A 9,955-nucleotide genomic window follows, 5' to 3' on the forward strand; every position below is an offset into this window, starting at 1 on the left:
GGATTACTCAGACGGTCCCTGTCACATGGGAGCTTGGGGTCTAGGAATGTGGGAAAGGTGGGTACACCTTGCCATGATTCTCAAACTACCCTCAATGCAGTAATGGAGAGGACGTCTTCCCGTCCGATTGTGAGCACCCTCAGAGTAGAGAAGATGGTGCACCACTGATGGCTCTTTCTCCCCTGTGTCATCTGTCTGTCCACATGGACCAGCCAGCCTTGGCTGGAGCCCAGGATCTTCCCTCTGCTGGCCTCCCCTTTTCCTTTCCGTTGTTTTTGGTGTCTTTATCATTGTCTTCGTTGTTGCTCTGTGTGCCTCTTTGCCCTTTCTGCAAGGTCCTGACTCCATCCTAAGTGGTCAAGTTCACCCTGGAAAGCCCTTTACTCCTAGCTGCCTTTGGTCTCCCCGCAGCCTGGATGAGGCCTTTCTGATGTTCTGAGTGTGCCATCTATAAGACAAACCTTGTGCCGCTGGCTCCTCTCACAGGTTCACTGATGTGGCATTCTGCTCCAGAGCCGCTTCACCAAACAGCAAGAGGAAACAGAACAGAGCGGGACTGGGACTCACATCCACACAATTAAATGACTCACCAGTGTAGTGAATAAGCAGGAAGAGTGTAAACGCTAAAAGCAACTTTATTTTCTTCTCACTGTCCCTTTTAAGTCTGGTTTGTGGGATACCCCTGATCCTAGATGAAAACACGTAGGCTGAAGGATCTTTCTGGTAAATCATGGTTCCCTAAAGTCACAAACACAGTCTCAATTCAATAATTACGGGGGCCGGAGGGACAGGCAAAATAGGGGAGGGAGAGTGGAAGGTACAAAGTTCTAATTATAAAATAAATCATAGGGATGAAAAGAACAGCACAGGGAATGTGGTCAATAGTATTGTGATAACTTTGTGTAGTGACAGACGGTTACAACACTTACGTGGTGAGCATTGTGTAATGTGCTGAATTGTTGAATCATGTTACGCACCTGAAGGTAATCTAATACCATGTGTTAACTATACTTGAATTAAAAAAATAGCTAGTTAAAAAAACGGCCATCTTCCATTTAAGAATCAACGTTTTCCACGTTGTTCAAGGTCAAGGCTCCACTTACTCTAGCTGAGCCTCGCTACCTTTTCTGGTTGTACCGGGGGAGAGCAGGGAAGAGCTGACACAGACTAAATTGTGCTGTTGCCTGTTGGGTTTTTTTTTCTGTGGGCCTCACAGATATTTATACCTGACTCGCCCTAACAGGGAACTTGTATGGGATTTTGGACACCCTCTTTCAGTTGACAGTGGCCTATCTCTGAAAATTGTCAAGCAAACCCTATGTGATCAGCCCCTCAGTCTCTCTTCAGCCCCCAGGAGTCTGGTTCCAGTCAATTCTTCCAGATGAAGTCTCTTGGCTCCTTTAGGGCAAGACAGTCCCCAAGCCAGTTCTTTGCCACACCTGGGTCACATGTGGCTCATGGGAAGCACTCAGGCACTTTCTATGCAAGCAGGTACTAACTCCTGAAGATCAGCAACTGCCTATTGGTAGAATAGCTGGTCAGCCTGGGTCTCTTCTCCATGCAATTTCCAGGCCTGTGTCGATGCCAGTCCACTGCATCCCCTGAGTTTTAGAGGGTGCATAGAAAAGCACCCCATTCTGAAGTCCCATTCCCCTTTGATGCAGATGAAAGGGGAGGCCTCCTCATTTGCTTCTAGGTGTATGCATGTCATGGCGGGTAGAATTCCAAGGAAATTCTTACAAACCCTTGTAAATAAATGTTAGATGCGTTACACCTAGAAACGACTCGGGCTCTTATACGTGGTGAGTTCAACATGTTGGTGACTCCTGATATGGGAGGCACATGCTGTAGGGCCTTGTGGTTTGTGGTAAGGACTCAACCTTCCCAGTAAGTGAGGATGGGACCCCCTAGAGGGTCTGGAAAGGAATGGCCTGGACTGACTTGTGACATAACAGATCCGCCCTACGACAATAGGCAAAAGTGGGGTGAAGCAAGGAAGCCGGTAGCAGACTTGCAGTTGTCCATCCACCTGCAATGAAGTCTTGAGTTGGGGATGAGGCAGGGGAGGTGGTGGGAAGGAGTGAAGTCCTACCTTATTCTTATTCTGAAGGCAGACCAAGATCTGGTTGTAGAGTCAGAGAAAGAGAGAGAGAGAGGAGAGTCCAGGACAAGCCTGTGACTGGGGACACGAGCAGCTGAAAGCTGGAGCTGCCCCTAGCTGAGGCAGGTAGAGCTCTGGGCTTTGGGAGAGCAGGTCTGAGTGGGGGGTACCAGGAGCTCTGCCAAGACCTGGTATCACGTGCGCAGGTGTTTGACCTTGCTCAGTCTTTGGGGGTTATACCTGTGTCTGCCCTGCAGGGATTTAAAAAAAAATGATTAAATGACATTTACACGCATGCACATAAGTGACTGCATTATATATGAGATTTTATACATATGGGATGTATTTAAATATATAAATGACATTAATAAATACAATTGGATTGTATATATAATATTTAAAACATTTGGCATATATCCTCTTTAATGGTTACATCAGATTTGCATAATGAAACATATATATAAATGAAATTGCATATATAGTATTTGAAACACTTGCTAGCATATATTCACTCATGGTTAAATGAGATTCTTATATATAAGCAAGATTTTATATAGATAAGATTTATATAAATGAAATGTAGATATATTATATATAATTTTTAGAACAGCAGGCAGTCACAAATGATTTAATGTGATTTATATAGATGTGATGTTTTACATAGATAAGATTTACACAAATATATGGAAGATATAAATGAGATTATATACATATATAAATGAGATTTATCTAAACATAACATGTTCTGAAAATTTGTTGGTACATACCACTTTGTAGTGATGAAGTGAGCTTTACATATATGCATGACATTATATATGTATTAGATTTATTTGAAATGTGAGATTAGAGGGATGCCTGGATGGCTCAGTAGGTTAAGTAACAGACTCTTGGTTTCCGTTCAGGTCATGATCTCATGGTTCATGAGTTTAAGCCCTGTGTCGGGCTCTGTGCTGGCAGCGTGGAGACTGCTTGGTATTCCATCTCCCTCTCTCTGCTCCTCCTGTGGTTTTTCTCTCTCCAAATAAATAGGTAAACTTAAAAAAATAAAATATGAGATTAGATAGACACCTACATAATACCACCCCCACCACCCCCATATCTTCAGGACCACCGTTGGCACAGCATTGCTGCCTAATCAATAGTAGCCATATTAGTACTTATTCTGGCAGCTGCCATGGGCAGGCAGAGGCTGGGGACACCAGTCAGCTCAGTGCAGGTGTGTTCTGGTGCGAGTGTATGCAGGCCCGGGCCCAGGAGAAAGTAGGGCAGGATGGGTCAAGTGCCTCTAGTTTCTCACATGAGGACTTGTTTCTGATGGCAGCCAAATGGGGTGCTGTCCCCAGAGAAGCTCCCTGGCTGCGACACCCTGGCATGTCCTCCTCCTCGCTGGTCCTTGCCGACCCCCATCTATATGTGAGGCTCACACTGCCTTTCCTGGGGTCATCGTGAGGATTAAATACAAGCCATGTGGGGCCCGGTGCACCTTCCCTGATGGGCTCCAAAAGAGCAGCCCCATTGTAAGCCCTTGGACCTGGAGGTGTCCAGAGAGGTCTATACTTCTCCATTCTCCAAATCCTTTCCTGGAAATGCAGACGTGGTGGCACTGGACCAGAGATGGACTGGGAGCCTTTCTAAGCTGTGGTGTGAATGAGTGCCCTGCAGGGATGGAGCCGAGTGGGGAAGTCGGCATCCGGGAGGGGATGAGCCTGATCAGGGCACCATGCTGGCCTAGGCCCAGCACCCAGTGACAGAATGGACAACAGGAACAAGAGCCACTGTGGGAGGTTCAGGATGGACGGGAGAAGGGAGACTTGGTGCACTTTTATAGGACAACTACCATCGTGCCCAAGGATGGGGAGGGCACCAGGTGGGCGTGAAGTGCCATTGTGGGTATGACTCAACAGTTCCTCCCCTGGGACTGTCAGTTTGTAAGAAATGTGGGGAGATTTTGCTGAGAAACAGCTGCCGAAATCAAAGACCAGAATGTTGGAGATTCCTAGGCCATAGTGGAAAGAGCATGATTTGAAGTCAGACAACTTTGAGATTGAAATCTCTCATTTGGTTTCAATGAATGACACAGTCTTGATTTCCTAATCTGTACAATGGACATAGTAACTCTTACTCCAGGTTGTCATGAGGTTTATGTGGCCGAAGGCAGAAGGTGCCTGGAAGAGGGGAACAGATGCGTCTCCTAAGCGTTGATTCCCTTTCCCATAAACGCCATGGAAACCTGGTTGAAGAGTGAGGGAGGATAGGAAGGGGCCACCTGGGAGGCAGAGAGTGTCCCTGGGAGACTGTCATCAGAGACCAACATCCAAATTGTGTAATTCGAGAAGTGCCAGGAGCACTTTCCCCCTCCCCGTCGCCCCCCGCCATGGGAAATCCCCCAGCCAGATGGTGACTTGGGGGTTGTAACTTAATAACCTCTGGGATTAAGGGCTTTAAAAATGATCTGTGACTGTAAGATGGTCGGGGTCTGCAGCTTCAGCCCCCATGTGCAGAGGAACACACGTGTGCACTACTGGAGCACTCGGGGCCATGCCTGTTGGGTGACAGTGAAGAAGGCTGGTCCTTGGATTGTCCATCTGTTGTTGAACACAGAGCCTTGGGCTTTGCCAGGACAGATGGCAAATGAGCTGTCTCAAGGAGACAGGGGACCTGATGGGTGGTAGCCTCATGACACACTTGGTGTCCCACGGTGCCACCTACACAGCCACACTTGTTCACACTACCAAAGAGAGGTGTGTGAGCTGCTCTCATAGCCATTTGGATAGTAACAAGCAGTTGCCGATAAAGAGGAGAAAATGCGGACATTGTTCGCTAATTCCTAGGGGAATAGATTTGTGCTTGATGTTTTTTTGGGGGGGGGAGGGGGAAGTCCTATGTTCTGTCTTTACAGTGGTTTCTACTATACTTGGCCACATTTCCTGTTTGATGGTGAGTCTCTCTCCCCCTTCTCCTCCTCCCAGAGCCATAGCTGTGCATTCTTCATCATGGCAACAGCCCCAGGGCGGCAGGAAGGGCATGCCATTTGGGATCAAATAGAGCTAGGTTCAAATTCTACCTCCAGCACCACGTGGCATCATGTGATAACACAGCTTTCTTGGCTTCAGATACTTCTAGGTTGTGTTAATGATTCAGAAATAGCACGCAGACAAGCTGTTGAATAACATGCGCTATGTCAGGTTAGTTCCTTATTTATAAAGTGTAGCAGGAATTCCAACTTACTTATTTGTCTATTTGTCTTTTCATTCTGAAATAATTTCAGATGCACAAAAAGGTTGCAAAAATGGTACCCCTCCATCTCACCCACACTTTACCTAGATCCCCCAAATGACAACATCTTATATAAGCATGGCACAGTTATAAAAGTCAGGATATTAACATTAGTAACAATATTATGAACTGATGACTTAGATTTAACCAATGGTCCCATGAATGTCCTTTATTCTGGTCCAGAATCCAATCCAGGGTCACACATCATCTTTACTTTTCCTTAGTCTCCTTCTAATCTGGAACCATTCTTTCATCTTTCTGAGATTTTTCTGACCTTGACAAATTGAAGAGAGTATTACAGGCTTGTTATATTTTGTGGGATGTGCCTAGATTTAGGTTTGTCTCATCTTTCCCCGTTCTGAATCTCAGGCTATGCATTTTTGGCAAGAAAATCACAGAAGCGATGTTATGTCTTTCCCAGTGCCCCATATCCGGAGGCACACTGTCTGTCTGCCTGTTCCTGCACTGCTGATGCTAACTGGGTCCATTTGGGTTTTGATTTCAAGGCTTCCGTTCTTCCTGTTGCTCCATGTTACCCACATTCTGATTTCTGTCCACTGTAGTCAAACCGTCAGAATTGATACTGCCGTCAAAGCAGTCGAAAATAATATTAAATGCTGTTACAAGTCAAGATGTTGCCTTCACAATGAGAGTTTACTTAAGAGAAAACACCAATTTAGAATTTTCAGCGCTTTCATATCTTACACAGAGAAAGAGCCCTGATGATGTTCACTGGATGAATAAAGAAATAAAATAATGAACAAATGAATGAATGAGATTCCCAGTTCAGTTTCCTCCTTGAGGGCAGGAAAACATACCTTATTTATCCCTTTATTTTCTGTAAAAAGTAGGTACTCCCTTAAACTTGAGGGAATAAAACTAAATCCTCTGGTGGATATTTCCTTACTTATGGGAGGAAGGAAAAAATGGCTGTTTTATCTAAACAAAATTTTTTTGCAGCTCTTTTTCTTTTCTAAATAAAGGGGTTTTTACTTTGATCCTGAGTGTGTAAAAATAAATGATTTTCTCATCTTTGGTTGTTCCTGGTGCTTTTGGCAGATGGAGACCAAGACTGTTTAGTTTAAGAAGGGTGCTTAATGATCTGGGGCTGTGGCAGGCAGAGTTCTGAGATGGCCTCAAAATTCTCACCCCGTGATGGTCATGCCCAGCTCTTCAGTGTGGGTGGGCCTGCCCCAATCAGGTGAACCTTTATGGGACTAAGAGGTCTGAGATGGAAATCTGAGAGATTCAGGGCTAAAGCAGATTTTCTCCTGTTGGCCTAGAAGGGCAACATGGAGACAATCCCATGGCGGGGAGTGGCGCAAGGCCTCTGGGAGCTGAGATCAGCCACTAGTCAATGGCTCTCAGTAGGAAAACAGGGAGCTTGGTCTTTCTAGCACAAAGTGCTGAGTTCTGCCAACACCCTGGATAAGACTGAAAGAGTGAGACCCAAGCCCAGTGGACACCTTGATTTCAGGCTCCTGAGACCTTGAGCCACGCGGGAAGCTGCGCTGGCCCCAAACTCCCGTCCCAAGGAGACAGCGGCGTGACAAATTCATGTTGCTGAGTTTGTGGTAATTTGTCACACAGCAGGAGTCATGCCTTTTCCAGAGTGTCACAGAGTTGGAACCGTACTGTGCGTGGCCTTTTCAGATGGCTTATTTCACTCAGCGGTGTGCATTTGCATCCTTCATATTTTCTCTGTGACTTGGGGGCTAAAGTCAAACCTGGGACTGTGAGTCGTCTGTTCTGCGAGTGTTCTGTAAGGCAAGAGAACGTTTCTAATAAATTTTAACTTGTCTTGTGATATGAGTAGTACGTAATGCCGAACGTCACATGATCCCAACCGAGCCAATGATTCTCTCTTTCTCTGTCTCTCTCTGCGGGGTTGTGGGTGATCGTCTCCAATGCTCAGATGCTCAGTTTCCGGCCCCGGTGTTTGGCAGAAATCAGTGATTTTACAGAGCAATGGAAGGTTCCCACTGCTGGCACTAGTGTGGTTTTTGTCACTTCAGAGCACCCATGGACCGTCCTTTGCTTTTCCATACAAGAGTGAGCTTAGGAATACTTTGCTTCATTCTGGGTCAGGCTTCCTACAGACAGAGACCCTTTCCTCTTGCTGCCTTATTGCCAGTTACATTCAATACAGTCTATGACAAGTGTGTATTAATATTGTACGATAGTCAACACCCATGTGAGCATATACAATGACCCTGATTCAGAAGATTCTGCTGAGCCAGCAGATCGCAGTGATACCATCAGTGAGAGTGAAAATTGTCCTACACAAGGACCCTCCTCTCTCTTGTCTCCCTCACACCAGCCACGAAGGTTTTCAAAGGTAAGTGCAGGTTAATTTGTTTATTTTCCTTATATATTGTATTTTCTTTATTATTTTGTATCCTATACCAGTATCGTAATCATTTTTATATGAGTATTTTTTGGGTTGTGGGACGAATCACCTGAGGTTCCCTTATTTCTTATGGGGAAATTCGCTTTGATATGCAAGTGCTTTGGATTACAAGCATGTTTCCAAACGGATTATGCTCACAAACCAAGGCTTTCCTGTAATCTCTTTTCATTGCTCAGTAATAAGTAATATTCCCTTGTCTGAATGTACCACACTTTATTTCACCTACTGAAGGAAGGACATCTTGGTTGTTTCCAAGTGTCAGCAATTAGGAATAAAGCTTCTGTAAATATTTATGTGTGGGTTTTTGTGTAGATAGGTTTTCAACTCACTTGAGTGAAGGTCGCAGTATGTTTGCTGAATCGCATAGTAGGACTGTGTTCGGCTTCTCAAGAAACTGTCCAGCTTGTCTTCCAGAGCAGCTGCATCATGTTGTTCTCCCACAGCAGTGAATGAGCGTTTTGCTCCACATGCTTGCCAGCATTTGGTGTTGTCATGTTGGGGGGTTTTAGCCACAGAGGGCACGTGTCAAGGTTACGACTGCTTGTCCACTTGTCAGTGTTACTTCCCACATTCCCCCCTCTGCCTGTAATAGAGGAATTCCCACCAGTGGCTCCAAGGTGCTGCAGTGACCACTTCCACTTCTTTCTACCTCTTTTTTTTCAAATTTCTCCCAGTGTGAGGAAGATACCCCCCCGATCAGCCTGACCCAACACCTACTGGACCTTGTTTTCCCAGGAGAGACTGGGTCCCCAAAACAAAATATGCCTCTGTCCCCCGGGGTTGAGTGCACCCCCTTGGGGAGAGGGCTGCCATTCTTGGAGGGGGAAAGGAGTAGGTTTATTTGGGGTGGTAGGTAGGTAGGAGATCCTGAGGTGGCTTTGAGTCACATTTTATCAGGGGGCTCTACTTGGAGAGTTCTTTCCCGTTCATCAATCCTGACAGGCCAGTTTTTACCCTTTGTATTTCTTGGTTAAGAACCCAAGAGACGTTAGGCTTCCCCAGATCCCCAGTGCTCTCCACGCCGCCACCACCACCGCCACCGCCACAACTATTCCGCATACAGTTATTATTTATAGTATGCAAGCAGCCACTGCCATGGCTGACCATCTGTAGTTATGTTGGGCCCCATAGTCAGTGTATTATCTATACTTGATCATTAATCCTCGCAATGAACCCGGGAGTTGTATTTATTACCCCAAACAACTTGAGGCTCCTGGAAGTCACATGGGGAAAAATGGCGGAATCATCTTTTGAACATTGCTCTTGTTGAGTCAAAGCCCACAGGAGTTCTGGGGGACACAGCACGGCAGGGCATGGGGGAAGGAGGTGAGGGAGGGCACTTGTTTTGTCTCTCTCTCTCGTCTTATTATACATCTTTTTCCTTGCACTCCTCACTCAGAATGGTTTTCCCATCAGCTTCTAGTTTAGATTGTTATCAAGGGAGGGAGATCATGAACTGATTACCTTCCATGTACTGAACGCCAGGCTGCTTTTTATTTCTCACCCATCTTAATTGGTTGGGTAATGTTATGATCTTTTTCATACAGATGAGAAAATGGAGTCTCAAAGAGGTTAAGTAACTTTTCCAAGTCCACAACTAAGTCCCAGGAGTAAATAGTAAGTGCCGAGTTTGGAGTGTGGGGTGATCTTATTTTAAACCCTGTGATCTTTACTCATACTATTTTGGTCTCAGGCCCCTTTTATGCTCTTAACAGGGACTGAGGTGCAATCCTTAATGAGTTATTAGATTTAGATAATGATTACCATCCTTGGTAATCTCACCAAAAGGGAGATAACAAAACATTAGTCTTCCCACCCCCACCCCACCTCCATGGCAGAACACAATACCACTTGCCCCTGAATGGAACTTCCAATGTCCGCGAAATGTAGGGGAGAGAAATATGGTAAACAAAACTCCATCAATGCAATTAGTCAAATCTAGAATGTGGAACACCACACAACAAAGGATTTCAGCATTTGGTTCCTTAACCAAATGAATTTCAGAGAAAAAAAAATATCAATGAGAGGAGGAAACCAGGAGAGACATTTTCTACAATTGCTCTGTGTAGACTACTTCAGATCATGATATGAATTTAAAAAAACTGTGGTGTGTGTGTGTGTGTGTGTGTGTGTGTGTGTGTGTGTGTGTGTGTGAGAGAGAGAATATT

This window comes from Suricata suricatta, chromosome 16 (genome assembly GCF_006229205.1).
Source record: "Suricata suricatta isolate VVHF042 chromosome 16, meerkat_22Aug2017_6uvM2_HiC, whole genome shotgun sequence".
NCBI lineage: Eukaryota > Metazoa > Chordata > Mammalia > Carnivora > Herpestidae > Suricata > Suricata suricatta.